Below are 13,458 nucleotides of genomic sequence, written 5' to 3' on the forward strand. Positions count from 1 at the left end.
CGCAGGGGCAGGGCACGCGCTCGGGAGGCGGGGCGAGGCCAGTCTCTCCTGCTCCCAAAGTGGAGGGCCGCGTCTCCACCCTCCCACCCCTCTTTAACGGGGACCCCCCCCGGGCGGCCTCTCTAGACAACGGAGTGAAGCCCCCGCTCCGGGGTCTGCTAAGAGTGGACCCCCTGCCTCGGGTGCAACAGCCCGCGGTCCCCAAAGTCCAGTCTGGAGTAGCAGAGCGCAGAGCACGGGTAGGGGTTTCCGGGCGCAGGGCCGCCCTTACTTCCCAGCCTGACCAAGGACCTCCTTTGCAGGAGCCTCCGGGCTCCGGAAGCGTCTCCCCGCCGAGCCGGAGGTGGGGAGGGGTGGGACATGTCTCCCCTCCCCCATCCGAAGCAGCTGGCGCCCAGGTTGGTGGGGGGAGAGGCATCTCTGGCGACAGTCACAAGCCACAGCTGCAATGTGGGTGCCCTTCCCTGTCCCGGGCTTACAATATTTTTTAAATTAAGGTATTAGCTTAAAATTCTATCCGTGTTCCTTCAGGACACTGGAACGAAGGTGTCAGACAGAAATAGCCCTGAGTCACATTCCGGGATTCTACCCTCCCGACCCTACCCAGGGCCAGGTCTTACCCATCACACCCCTCCGGCTCCCGGGATGACTCAGGGCCCCTCCTCCCTGCCCTCCTGACACCTGTCCTTCCGCCGCCATCTGCCGCCATACACAACGGACACGTGTACCCACTGGGTCAGACACACATCTGGCCAGAGGTGCCTGGACCCACACCCCAGGGCCCCCAGACTGCTTATCTTACAAGACCAGCAATCTGAACAAACACACCTGTACCCAGGGACAAGGTGGTTCTTTTTCTCGGCCAACTGAAACCCCAACACATGATTGTAGACTACAGGCAGGAAGGTAATGTAATCATTTTCGGGCGAAAACAAAAACCAAAAAAACCGTCTTTGAAGTGTCCCTTCTTGTAGCTAACCTGGGTTGACCACTCAGCCAGAGAGCCCCATACCTCCAGGGAAATTTCTCTCTATATGTTTTTCTACCCCTCGCTTTTCAGCCTTGACTCTGCCAATTACCACTTTCCCTTTTCCAGACCACAGTCTTGGGGCCAATAGAGGACATATGGACCCTGGTCAGTTGTAAACAAGAGGACGTCCAGGGCACTTCTGAGGGAGGAAGGGGATGTTGGAGCTGCTGCAGCCATTTTGGCACCTTGAGGTAAGCCAGCCTCTGAAAGAAGCATAGATAAAGAAACCATGTGCTTCCTGCCAAGGTCAAATTCCAAAGACCCTTCCCTGGGAACTTTTCAGCTCACCCCAATTACCTTCAAAAGAAAGGTCCTACCTGGCAAATCTCCAGCCTCCAACAATTGAGCTGGACCACGGCTGACACTTTTCTCTTTTTAGAAGCTTCTGGAGGCTGTGTGCCTTTGGTCACCGAGGGGCTGAGTCCCCATCATCAGCCATAACCTCAGGCACCATTGCTCTCTGAATGCCAGGGCTGGAGGTTTTAGATTTATGTCCCTACAGGGAGGCATTCTGAAGGCTTCTGTAATTTAATAGATGACTTTCGGCTACTTCTCTTCTTTTTTTTTTAAGCGCTGCCTTCCTTAGTTCAAAATAAAAATTTCCATAACATCATGCAGATGCTTTGGCTTCAGAAAGCTCTAACTTCCAGAATGAAAATTAAATTACCTGAAAAAGCTTCCTCCCTTGTATCCAAACACCACAGAGCCCATGTGAAGTCCATAAGCTGGACTGGGAGCTGGATAGAACGCATTTTGGGAGCAGGCTTCTTGCTCCGAGTGGGGAACCCAGGGGAGTCATCAGTGAGATGCGTTAAACTGTAACGTGCTTAATACATGATGAACTTGGAACCTGCCTTCACTGATCACTTCAATTGTTGCTACCAAAAAAAAAAAAACCCAGAAAACAAAAAGCCTCACACGCTCCCCAAGCATCACAGAGCCTAAACTGTTAGATGTTTGCCAAAAAAAAAAACAAACAAACAAAAAAAGAAAAACAAAAAAAAACTGTTAGATGTTTGCCAGAGTTATTTTTCAGGAACTTGGGTTCAGCTGTGTCCAGTTTGAGCTCAGGCCAGGTACGACTGGTCAACACCACAGACCCTCCAACGGGGCATTTCTGAGAGTCCACTTGATGACATTTTCACATCCCAGGGCCAAAAACCCAACCTTCAGAACAAGCTAATGCCAACATTTTCTGAACAATGGTCCCATGAAGAAGCCTGGACCTTAGTTGCACCTTCTCAGAGTGACGATCAACTCACTTTTTTTTAAAAATTTTTTTTAAATTTAAGTATAGTTGATTTACAGTGTTTTGCTAGTCTCTGCTGTCCAGCAAAGTGACTCAGTTATACATAAATAGATACACACACACACACACACACACACACATTCTTTTTTTAATATTCTTTTCCATGATAGTTTATCACAGGACAGTGAATACAGTTCCCTGTGCTCTGCAGTAGGACCTTGTTGTTTATCCATGCTATATGTATTAGTTTGCATCTGCTGACCCCAAACTCCCAATCCATCCCTCCCCCACCCCCCCTCCCCCTTGGCAACCACAAGTCTGTTCTCTATGCCTGTGAGTCTGTTTCTGTTTTGTAATTAAGTTCTTTTGTGTTTTAGAACACAAAATTTTAGATTCCACGTATAAGTGACATCATATGGTACGTGTCTTTCTCTGACTTACTTCACTTGGTATGATCATCTCTAGGTCCATCTGTGTTGCTGTAAATGGCGTGATTGCATTCTTTTTCATGGCTGAGTAATATTCCATTGTGTATATGTACCACATCTTCTTTATCCATCCATCTGTTGATGGACATTTACATTGCTTCCATGTCTTGGCTATTGTAAATAGTGCTGCTATGAACACTGGGGTGCATGTATCTTTTTGAATTAAGAGTTTTATCTGGATATACACCCAGTAACGGGATTGCTGGATCATATGGTAGCTCTATTTTCAGTTTTCTGAGGAACCTCCATCCTGTTCTCCATAGTGGCTGTATCAATTTACATTCCCACCAACAGTGTAGGAGGGTCCCCTCTTCTCCACACCCTCTCCAGAATTTATTATTTGTAGACTTTTTACTGTTGTCCATTCTGACCGATGTGATCACACATTTTTTTCTTATCTTCAGTCACCTTTCCACACACTCCCCACACCTCAGCTTTGCCCCATAGATACCCTAAGCCCTTCACCTTCAGGGAGGCCAATGTGCGGTTTCTTCTCCTGTCTTCCCACCTGGCTGCCTCGTGAATAAGCCCTTTCTCTCTGCTGCAGACCCCAGCATCACAGCGTTTGGCTTGCTCGGTGTCAGGCAAGCAAACCTGGTTCAGTAACACGTGCATTATGCTGGCTGAACCACAGGACGTGACCAAGGTTGGACCATTTTTGATGGATGCAAAGGGCAATTCTGTGTTTCAGTGTTACCCTTGGTGACTCCCCGTCTTAAGCTGGGACCTCGTCTATCTCTTCAGTTTTTAACTGTTAATGCATCTGACTTTGGTCCCTTCCTAACCTGCTCTCCAAGCCAGATATTCATGCATATGTATATATTTCCTCTAAAACACACGCTCACACGTGGCTTAAACAACAGACATTATTTCTCACAGTCCTGGAGGCTGGGAGTCTGAGATCATGGCATGGGCAGATTAGTTCCTGGCCAGCCTCTCTTCCTGGCTTACAGATGCCACCTTCTTGCTGTGTCCTCACATGACGGGGAGACAGCTCTGGTGTCTCTTCCTCTTCTTATAAGGACACTAATCCCATCACAGGGACCCCATCCTCATGACCTCATCTAACCGTAATCACCTCCTAAAATCCTAACACCATCACCTCAGGAATCAGGGCTTCTGCATGTGAATTTTCGGGAACACGCACACATTCAGTCCATAACCACCTCCATCCATCAAGAATATTCTTTACAACAGAAAAATAGTAAAAACAAACACAACAGAAAACAACTATAGGCACTACAGGAAATCAGTGTGTACTGGGAAACTCCGCAGCCATTTGAAAGCATCGTAGAAGAACGTTTAATGATTTGCAGATACTCGTAAATCTTAAAGGCACAGCCTAAGCCAATGCAAGTTCTATAGAAACTCTCTATAAACAAGTGAAAGTGAATAGCAGCAAACACACTAAACCTTTAGTAGGGATTAGTTCTTAGATTATGAGGGATGTTTTGGTGTCTGCGTTTTCTAAATTTTCTGCACTGCATTATTTTTGAATAGGAGGTAAATGTATTTGAAAATTGTAAGAGTGGAAATTTGGAGAACGCCCTAGAGTGTGACCTAGTTCAGGAAGGAGGTCCTGGAAATATGATGGCAATTTAATAGGATGGAGTCTGACCTCCCCTCTCACCCGTGGACGTGGAAGCAGTGAGAACAGACAGAAGGACCACGGGAAGCCTGAAGTCCAGAAAATATATGAGCAGAGTGCCCTCCTGGAGTTGGCAGGAAATATCAAGTACTGCCGCTGAGAAAGAGGAGGCTCGAGTTGCATTCCCAGAAGCAGAACCTGAGATGGGCCTTCTTGTGCCAATGGGTTATGGAGGGAGAGCTCGCGGGAGGAGAAAGTTAGGGAGGCTGGCCAGGACAGGGCCAAGAGCTGAGCAAGGAGGTAGTGTCAGCTGGGGATGGGGCTTACCCTGACCCTGCCGGGCACTCTGGAGCGTGGAATGTATCTCCTAGAGGCCAGAGGGGCTTCTGTCCACCCCAGTCGTCAGTCGTTGGCCAGGCACTGCCTTCAACCCTAGGAAGGGAGTATACGGGCATAACCTTTAGGGTAAGGTGGCTCATCTTCAGGCCAGGACCGTTCTGTGAAGAAGGGGCAGTTAATAGCCAACACTCATAGCTGTTGGCAGTCAGGTGTCCAGGCTTGGGGAGCATCAACAATGTCCACTACATCACCACCCGCGATAAAATCAAAGCTCCATACTGTGGAAGAAGGGCTAAAGGGTATGGGATGGTCAACTTGAAGTCTCACATGTACACAAAATGGATGGCAGGAAGAAAGGAAGATAGCAAGGAGGGAAGGATATATGGATAGATGGTTGGATGGATGGATGGGTGAGTGGGTAGTAGGTGGGTGGATGGATGGATGGGTGAGTGGGGAGTAGGTGGATGGATGGATGGATGGATGGGTGAGTGGGGAGTAGGTGGATGGACGGATGAATGGATGAGTGGGGAGTAGGTGGATGGATGGATGAATGGATGTGTAGGTAGTAGGTGGATGGACGAATGGATGGGTGAGTGGGGAGTAGGTGGATGGACAGATGGATGGGTGAGTGGGGAGTAGGTGGATGGACAGAAGGATGAGTGAGTGGGGAGTAGGTGGATGGACGGATGGATGGGTGAGTGGGGAGTAGGTGGATGGACAGATGCATGGGTGAGTGGGGAGTAGGTGGATGGACAGATGCATGGGTGAGTGGGGAGTCGGTGGATGGATGGATGGATGGGTGAGTGGGGAGTCGGTGGATGGATGGATGGATGGGTGGGTGGGGAGTCGGTGGATGGATGGATGGATGGGTGAGTGGGGAGTCGGTGGATGGATGGATGGATGGGTGAGTGGGGAGTCGGTGGATGGATGGACGGATGGATGGGTGAGTGGGGAGTAGGTGGATGGACAGATGCATGGGTGAGTGGGGAGTAGGTGGATGGACAGATGCATGGGTGAGTGGGGAGTCGGTGGATGGATGGATGGATGGGTGAGTGGGGAGTCGGTGGATGGATGGATGGATGGGTGGGTGGGTAGTAGGTGGATGGATGGATGGATGGGTGGGTGAGTGGGGAGTCGGTGGATGGACGGATGGATGGGTGAGTGGGGAGTAGGTGGATGGACGGATGGATGTGTGAGTGGGGAGTAGGTGGATGGACGGATGGATGGGTGAGTGGGGAGTAGGTGGATGGATGGATGGATGGGTGGGTGGGGAGTAGGTGGATGGACGGATGGATGGGTGAGTGGGGAGTAGGTGGATGGACGGATGCATGGGTGAGTGGGGAGTAGGTGGATGGATGGATGGATGGGTGAGTGGGGAGTCGGTGGATGGATGGATGGATGGGTGAGTGGGGAGTCGGTGGATGGATGGATGGATGGGTGAATGGGGAGTAGGTGGATGGACGGATGGATCAATGAGTGGATGGATGGAAGGATGGGAGAATGGAGGGAAGGAAGGTCAGATGGATGGAGGGATGGATGGATAAGTGTTATTAGCACCTGGCCACACCGAATCACGTTCACCAGACTTTCTCCTGATGTTTAAATTATTCTTGGGGAGTCAGCCAAACTTGACAGATCTGCAACCTGGTGTATATTCACCAGCCCGCTACCCTGAATCAGGTCAGCTCTAGTGCCCTTTCAAGCTTAAGGCTTTAATCTTCAAGCCTGGGCAGCACCTGACCCGTTGGCCTTTGGCAGTCACCAGGGCCAAGCCCACAAGCATTTCCCTCCTCCAAGCCCCCACCTACACAGCTACCTGCCCGCTAGAACTTTATTTCTTATCGTCAGCATTTCTCATTGGTAGGAATCATTTCTTCCCTCATCTATCTGTCATCGAACCGATGTTAGAAAATTGAGACTAAAAAAATGTATATAGGAGTGTTTGAAATAGTCTTTAATTATATCTGAAATATTGGTGCTTCTTAATGTAAAGAGAGTGTATCAAGGAAAAGAAAAAAAAGAAAAAAAAAAAGCACAAGTAGAACACTAGTGTAGCCAAAAGTCACAGGAAATGTTTCACAGTCAAAACCGTAATTTTTTCCTGTTTAAATGCCACTGACTGGAAATGATCATGAATAAGAAATACTTCATTTTTGGTGGTACACACAGAAAAGCAGATGGCAGCAAGCAAGTCCATGTGGCTTCAATTTTACATCTGAGGCCATGTCAGGAGTGTGAAGTTGTTGGCTAAGACTCTTCCAGAAAGCTGGAAACCAAAAGAATGAGGTCACACCCCATGTGGACGGGACTCATCCAACCCACTGAGGGCTAGAATGGAAAAACAAGATGGTGGAAGGAGGAATTTGCTCCCTCTCTGCTTAAGCAAAGACATCCATCTTCTCAGGCCTTTGGACTTGGACTGACACCACCACCAGCTCTCCTGGGTGTCCAGCTTGCAGACAGCAGACCATGGGACTTCTCAGCCTCCATAGCCATGAGCCAATTTCTTTCTTTCTTTTTTTTAAATGATTTTATTTATTTATTTATTTATTTATTTATTTATTTATTATTTAGCTCCTTTGGGTCTTAGTTGTGGCACGCGGGATCTTCATTGAGGCATGCGGGATCTTTCTTTGTGATACAAAGTCTCTTCATTGGGGCACGTGGGCTTCTCTCTAGTTGTGACGTGCGGGTTTTCTCTTCTCTAGTTGTGGCACGTGGACTCCAAAGCGTGTGGGCTCTGCAGTTGTGGTGCACGGGTTCCAGAGCATGTGGGCTCTGTAGTTTGCAGCACGCGGGCTCTCTAGTTGAGGTGCTTGAGCTCAGTTGTGGTGTGCGGGATTAGTTGCCCTGTGGCCTGTGGGATCTTAATTCCTCAACCAGGCATAGAACCTGCGTTCCCTGCATTGGAAGGTGGATTCTTTACCACTGGACCACCACTAATTTCTATAATAAATCTTCTCTTATACGTATGTCCACATATCCTATTTTTTCTGTCTCTCTGGAGAACCCTGACAAATACAGAGGGTGATGGGCAGAGAGGGTGATGAGGATAGAGGATGTTAGGCAGGAGGTGGTCCAAGAAGACCTCTTTGAAGACACAGGTGGCCTCTGAGGCCACCTGAATGAAGTGGAGGTTGCAGCGTGGAACAGATTCTCCCCCCAGCACCTCCAGAAGGAATTAGCCTCACTGACCTGTTGATTCCAGATTTCTGGTCTCCAGAACTGTGAGCAAATAAGTTCCTGTTGTTTTTCAGACACCTAGTTTGAGGTAATTTGTTTTGGCAGCCCCTGGAAATACATACAAAGATCAGACCCGTGCTGACAGTCTTTCCCATAAAACAATGATGAGTCCATGCTCTTAACGATATCCTCTCTGCACTCACATGCCTTTCTTCACATCATCATTTATGTGTGTGTCTGTGAGGGAGGGTGGAGAGACATATGACAGTCAGAGGCAGAAATAATTAAGGGACACAAGTGTTGTTTGGGGTCATTCTGCTGCACCGTTGATCTGTCCTCTATTCAGTTTCTTAGGTGCAAGCAAAGAATAGACTTCTGAATGATGTTGCAAAAAAAAAAAGGAATTTGGATATTTGCAGAATTGCTAAAAGAGCCGGTGGGTGCACAGATATGAAATGTTTATATGTTTATAATATTGTATAATCCCCTTGCCTTCGGTGTGGGTGAGATCTGAGATGTGCTTCTAACCCAGAGAATATGGCAAAAAGGATGGGATGTCCCTGCCATGATTACACACGATGTAGCTTTCTTAGCAAGAAAAGCTCTATTCTCATTCTCTCTCTCTCTCTCTCTCTCTCTCTCTCCTCTAGTCACTGGCTTTGGCAAACCAAGCTGCCATGAGGTAAATGACCAAGATAGAGGAGCTCACATGATACAGAAGGATCGGTGACCTGAGAGCTGCTTCCAGCAAGATACGGAAGCATCAGCCCTGCCTGCAGCTGCTGGGAGATGAATTCCACCGACAGCCTCAAACACCACAAGAAGTGGACCTGACCCCAGATGAGCATCTGATTGAGAATACAGCCCAGCTTATCCCAGGATGGCTGCCTGCTCAGACCCTGAAGCAGGAACCCAGCTAAGCCAAGCTTGGACTCCTGGTCCAACAGAAACGATGAGATAACAAACGTGTGTTGATTTAAGATGCTAAATTTGCACTAGTTGGTTATGCACTATCAGAAAACGACTTCAGCTGGAGAAGCAGCCTTCGGACCCTGCAGACAGGAAAATGCCCCCAAACCAAACCCCAAAATTGGCCTGTGAGGATATTTCTCTGGGCACCACAGCCCCGGGAACTCAGCCTTGCTGTCCCATCTCTGCCTCTGGAGAGACTGACTTCCAGCTGTGTCTCGAGCCCCCCATGAAAAGCCTGGGAACAGATGCATCTGGTCACAGACCCCAGGATTCAGGTCCCCTCCTCCAACTGCAAGGGAAACTGGGAAATGTATTCTGAGGTTGCTTCTGCGCTGGAGTTCACGGGGAGGGGAGTGGCCCAGACGTGGGAAAGTTGTCACCATTCTGTTCAGCCCGCCATGAGCAATGGGCTTCACGATCCACTTCTTAATGGCCCTACATTCGCTAGGATGTGTCAAGGCGTCACTGAGCCAAACTCCACTCAGCAAATTCCTTCCCTGTCACCCCTGTGAGTGCGCCGTATAATCTGTTTTCAGTGTCTCGTTTAAAATAGGAGGTTCCTTTCTTCAAAGGTAAAAAGAATAGTGTACGCTTGTAAACTCAGCCAGTCTTGTTTCATCTATTGCTCATCTCACCCTGGATTATTTACAAACAAATTCCAGACATCATAAAACTTCATTTGCAAGTATTTGAGTAACTATCTCTGAAGGTGAAATTTCATATTTAAAAACCATTACACCCTAAAAATGATCGATAAATATTTGAGTATCTCTGAAGGTGAAATTTCATATTTAAAAACTACTACAGGGCTTCCCTGGTGCACAGTGGTTGAGAGTCCACCTGCCGATGCAGGGGACACGGGTTCGTGCCCCGGTCCGGGAGGATCCCACATGCTGCGGAGTGGCTGGGCCCGTGAGCCATGGCCGCTGGGCCTGCGCTTCCGGAGCCTGTGCTGTGCAACGGGGGAGGCCACAACAGTGAGAGGCCTGTGTACCAAAAAAAAAAAAAAATAATAAGATCAACAATTCACAATTTCATCAAATATCAAGGCAGGGAATATCTTTACCCTTTGTCTTAAAATACTTGGATTACAGTTGAATTGCTTAAATTGGAATACAAAGAAATCCCATAAATTGTGAAAAACTAAACTAAACTAAAACAAAATAAATAAGAACAGTAGAATAGAATAGAATAAATAGAATAAAATAAGTGCGACTAAGAATAAAACAAGAATAAATAAGGTTAAATAAATAGAATAAAGAAGGAATAAAGTAGAATAGAAGAGAATAAGATAAAACAAATAAAAATAGAGGTATTTCCCCGGTGGCGCAGTGGTTGAGAATCCTCCTGCCAATGCAGGGGACACGGGTTTGAGACCTGGTCCAGGAAGATCGCACATGCCGTGGAGCAACTAAGCCCGTGCGCCACAACTACTGAGCCCATGTGCTGCAACTACTGAAGCTCATGCGCCTAGAGCCCGTGCTCCACAGCAAGAGAAGCCACTGCAATGCGAAGCCTGTGCACCGCAACAAAGAGTAACCCCTGCTCGCCGCAACTAGAGAAAGCCCGTGTGCAGCAACGAAGACACAACACAGCCAAGAAAAAAAAAAAAATAGAAGAGAACAAAATAAAATAAATAAAATGATAAGGTTCCTCATCTCCCGGGACGTGTGAATCTGCTCTGTTAATGTTTTCAACACACAGCCCGTCAGGAACCGTTCATTAATAATCACACGTGGAGAGCGCTCCAGCTGCCGTGCTTATTTGCCTCGAAATTCCGTTTCCCGTCTCAACACTCCCTCAGCTTAGCCTATTTTGGGGTCTCCCACATGTCTTTGAAGGGTCCCCAAGTTTCAACCCACTAATGGCCCTAAAAATCAGTGTGAGCAAAGGCGACTTTTACTCCATGAAAATGAAAAGGACACCCATATACTTTTTCATTTTCTAATGACGAATTCGACTTTTTTAAAAATGGGTCATCCAGCATCTGGAAGACATTTGGTATCACCAGCCACGTAAAAATCATATGTCCCTCGTCCTCTGGAGCTGGCCTGTCTGGCAGCCAGTGTGCTCCGGTCAGGGTGACACCGGGCCTAAAAGGGAATGAATATACGTATACGTACAACTGAATCACTTTGCTGCACACCTGAAACTAACACAATATTGCAAATCAACTCTACCCCAGTATAAAATGAGTTAAATTAAAAATTAAAAAAAAATTTTTTTTAAATCATAAATTAAGTAAAATGTGTCTCAGGGAAAACCCCAGGTCCGTTTTTTCCCTCCAACCGTGGTGTTAAAATAAGATATTCATTGGTCTAGAAGGAGCACCCTTCGCTTGGGGTCAGGACAAGTGAAGGTACTTCTGCACGGCTGTGTCGGTTTGCTTCGCTACCAAGCGGAATGCAAGCAAAAGCTCTACCGAAGCAGCAGAGGCCCTCTGCACCCAGATGCCTGCCCGCTGCCCCGCCCCGGCCGCCGCCGGGTCTCCGCATGGCTCAGCTCAGGCTTCCCGCCGACGCTTCTCGCTTCTGCTGTTTTGTTTTCACCTTCTCCATGGAGATCTTGTGCAGCTCTAAATCGGGCTTTTTTTTAACCACAAAGAATGAAGGGCTGAAGATTAGTAAGATTTCCTGCCCCGGTGCAGGTTTTGTTTGCAGGAACTGAAAAATGTTAGCTCGGGGAGCAGACTGAGGTTTTAAAAGCTTCTTACCATTGCCATGGTTTTTTTTTTTTTGAGTTTTTTCCTTTAAGCAATTTTATAGTAAGCATTGATATTTCAAATCTTATTCCTTCTTAGGAATCTTTTGTCCAAAGAACAAAAAAAAAATTATTCTTTTTCTGATCAGAATAAAATTCACTCTATCGTGCAGTTTCTATATGTATCTATTTGAATCCTTTCCAAATTGAAGATACATTATGGTGATCTCTATAAACTGAAGATATTTTATGGTATCTTAGGGATCTTATTTTTCCTATATTTTGAGTATTTTGTTATTTTATCAGCCACAGATATTTTTAAAAACACAGCACAGACCCAGAGGCAAAAAATAGCGTGTGTCTCACCGGAGACTGCCCCAGTGCTGGGCAATTCTGTCTCTCTTCATCACCCCCATCTTTACCCCTCTGCCCAGCGCATAAGAATAAGTCATCCTATTCCTAAGGGCACGCTCCCCAAATAGATGAGCCGTGCTTCAGACCTGAAGACCTGAACCTTCATGCACTCATCTCAAACCTGAAGAAAGTTGGACACAGTCTAGGACCGTCTGCACTGGAGCGTTGACAACCACGTCACTGGCGAGTGGAGTGTGTCTTCTCCTTTGCATGGAAGAGATGGTGCCCGTGATGCTTTCTTTCAAGATGCAGGAAGAGAATATTGCTTTATTCTTCCCCTTCCTGGCCCTCCATAGGACTCCAGGTACAAGGAGACCAGAATACCTTTGTCTTGTGGAGACTGGCATGGCCACCATCACACATATGGTACTCAGTGGGCATCTCCATCCAAGCCAGATCCCACATGACACTCCAAGTCTTGTAATTCACACGAAGACAATAGATGTAGGCAACCTCTTCCTTCCTCCAAGGAGGAAATCTTCTTTTCTTTTTTTTTTTTTTTTTGTCGCACCACAAGGCATGTGGGATCTTAGTTCCCCGACCAGGGATCGAACCTGTGCCCCCTGCAGTGGAAGCCCGGAGTCCTAACCACTGGACCACCGGGGAAGTCCCAAGGAGGAACTCTTTCCTTCTTCTCACACCTCAGCAAATGCGCCCTGCCATCTCTCTCTCCTCCCCGCTACATCACCCTAAATCTCTCTCTCTTTCCTTCTCACACACACACACATGCTCGGTGGGGCACGGTGGGACTCGGTGCTTATCCGCTAGAAGAATGTATGAATGAGTTGACAAAGACGACCCTTGGTTATCTTGCATAGCCTTCCATGAACTCATCACCATTGGGTTCCTCGTCACCTTCACACTCGCGTCTGCCCATCATCCAACCCCCCTGGCCTTCAGGACACATCGTTGCAACTCTGTTCTGGTCCTCCTAAAATCCATCCTTTGCTCCCAGAGCAAACGTTCTGAAATGAAAATTCACCCCTTTCTTGCTGACCGCATCCCTTAAAGTGACACTCACGGACGTCACTCATGAGGATTTGTCTCCTATGCCCTCCCTGGGTGGTCCCAGCCATCCCTTTCTCCTGTGTCTCCACCTCTGGGCTGCTTCTCTGAGACAGGTTAGCTCGGTAGCTATCTGTGCAACGTTTGATTGGATGAATGAGTCGCCAAAGCTAGCTCTCCAAAGAGGAAACAGAAGTGAGCTTCCTGAGACTTTTTGGAATCCTCCTGGGTGGCGTGGACCCAGGCCCTGAGCCTCACTCTCTCCTCAATGCTTGCTTGTTCCAGGGTATTCTTCCCTCTGGGGCTATGCACCGCGACCAATGTCGATAGGTGGAAGGGATTCATCATAAACGTTTATAGTAGACGCCCTTGATTGCCTTCCCATCACTCCACACTCTGATTCTGTGCAGGTGTCCATGCCTCTTCCCCTGACACAGGAGGTAAGACCCCTGCTTCTCACCTTGGCTGAGAAATGGGTATCACCCACAGA

General features: G+C 47.7%; 1 long non-coding RNA gene across 1 annotated transcript; it reads left to right on the forward strand.

Moving 5' to 3' along the window:
• The first annotated feature begins 45 nt into the window (after positions 1–45).
• On the forward strand, positions 46–9,452 carry LOC117310551 (uncharacterized). The gene is made up of 3 exons (XR_004524702.2): positions 46–239; positions 1,097–1,221; positions 8,528–9,452. It is a non-coding gene; the product is annotated as an uncharacterized lncRNA (long non-coding RNA).
• Positions 9,453–13,458: the final 4,006 nt, after the last annotated feature.

Source organism: Tursiops truncatus, chromosome Y, assembly GCF_011762595.2.
Source record: "Tursiops truncatus isolate mTurTru1 chromosome Y, mTurTru1.mat.Y, whole genome shotgun sequence".
Classification (NCBI taxonomy): domain Eukaryota; kingdom Metazoa; phylum Chordata; class Mammalia; order Artiodactyla; family Delphinidae; genus Tursiops; species Tursiops truncatus.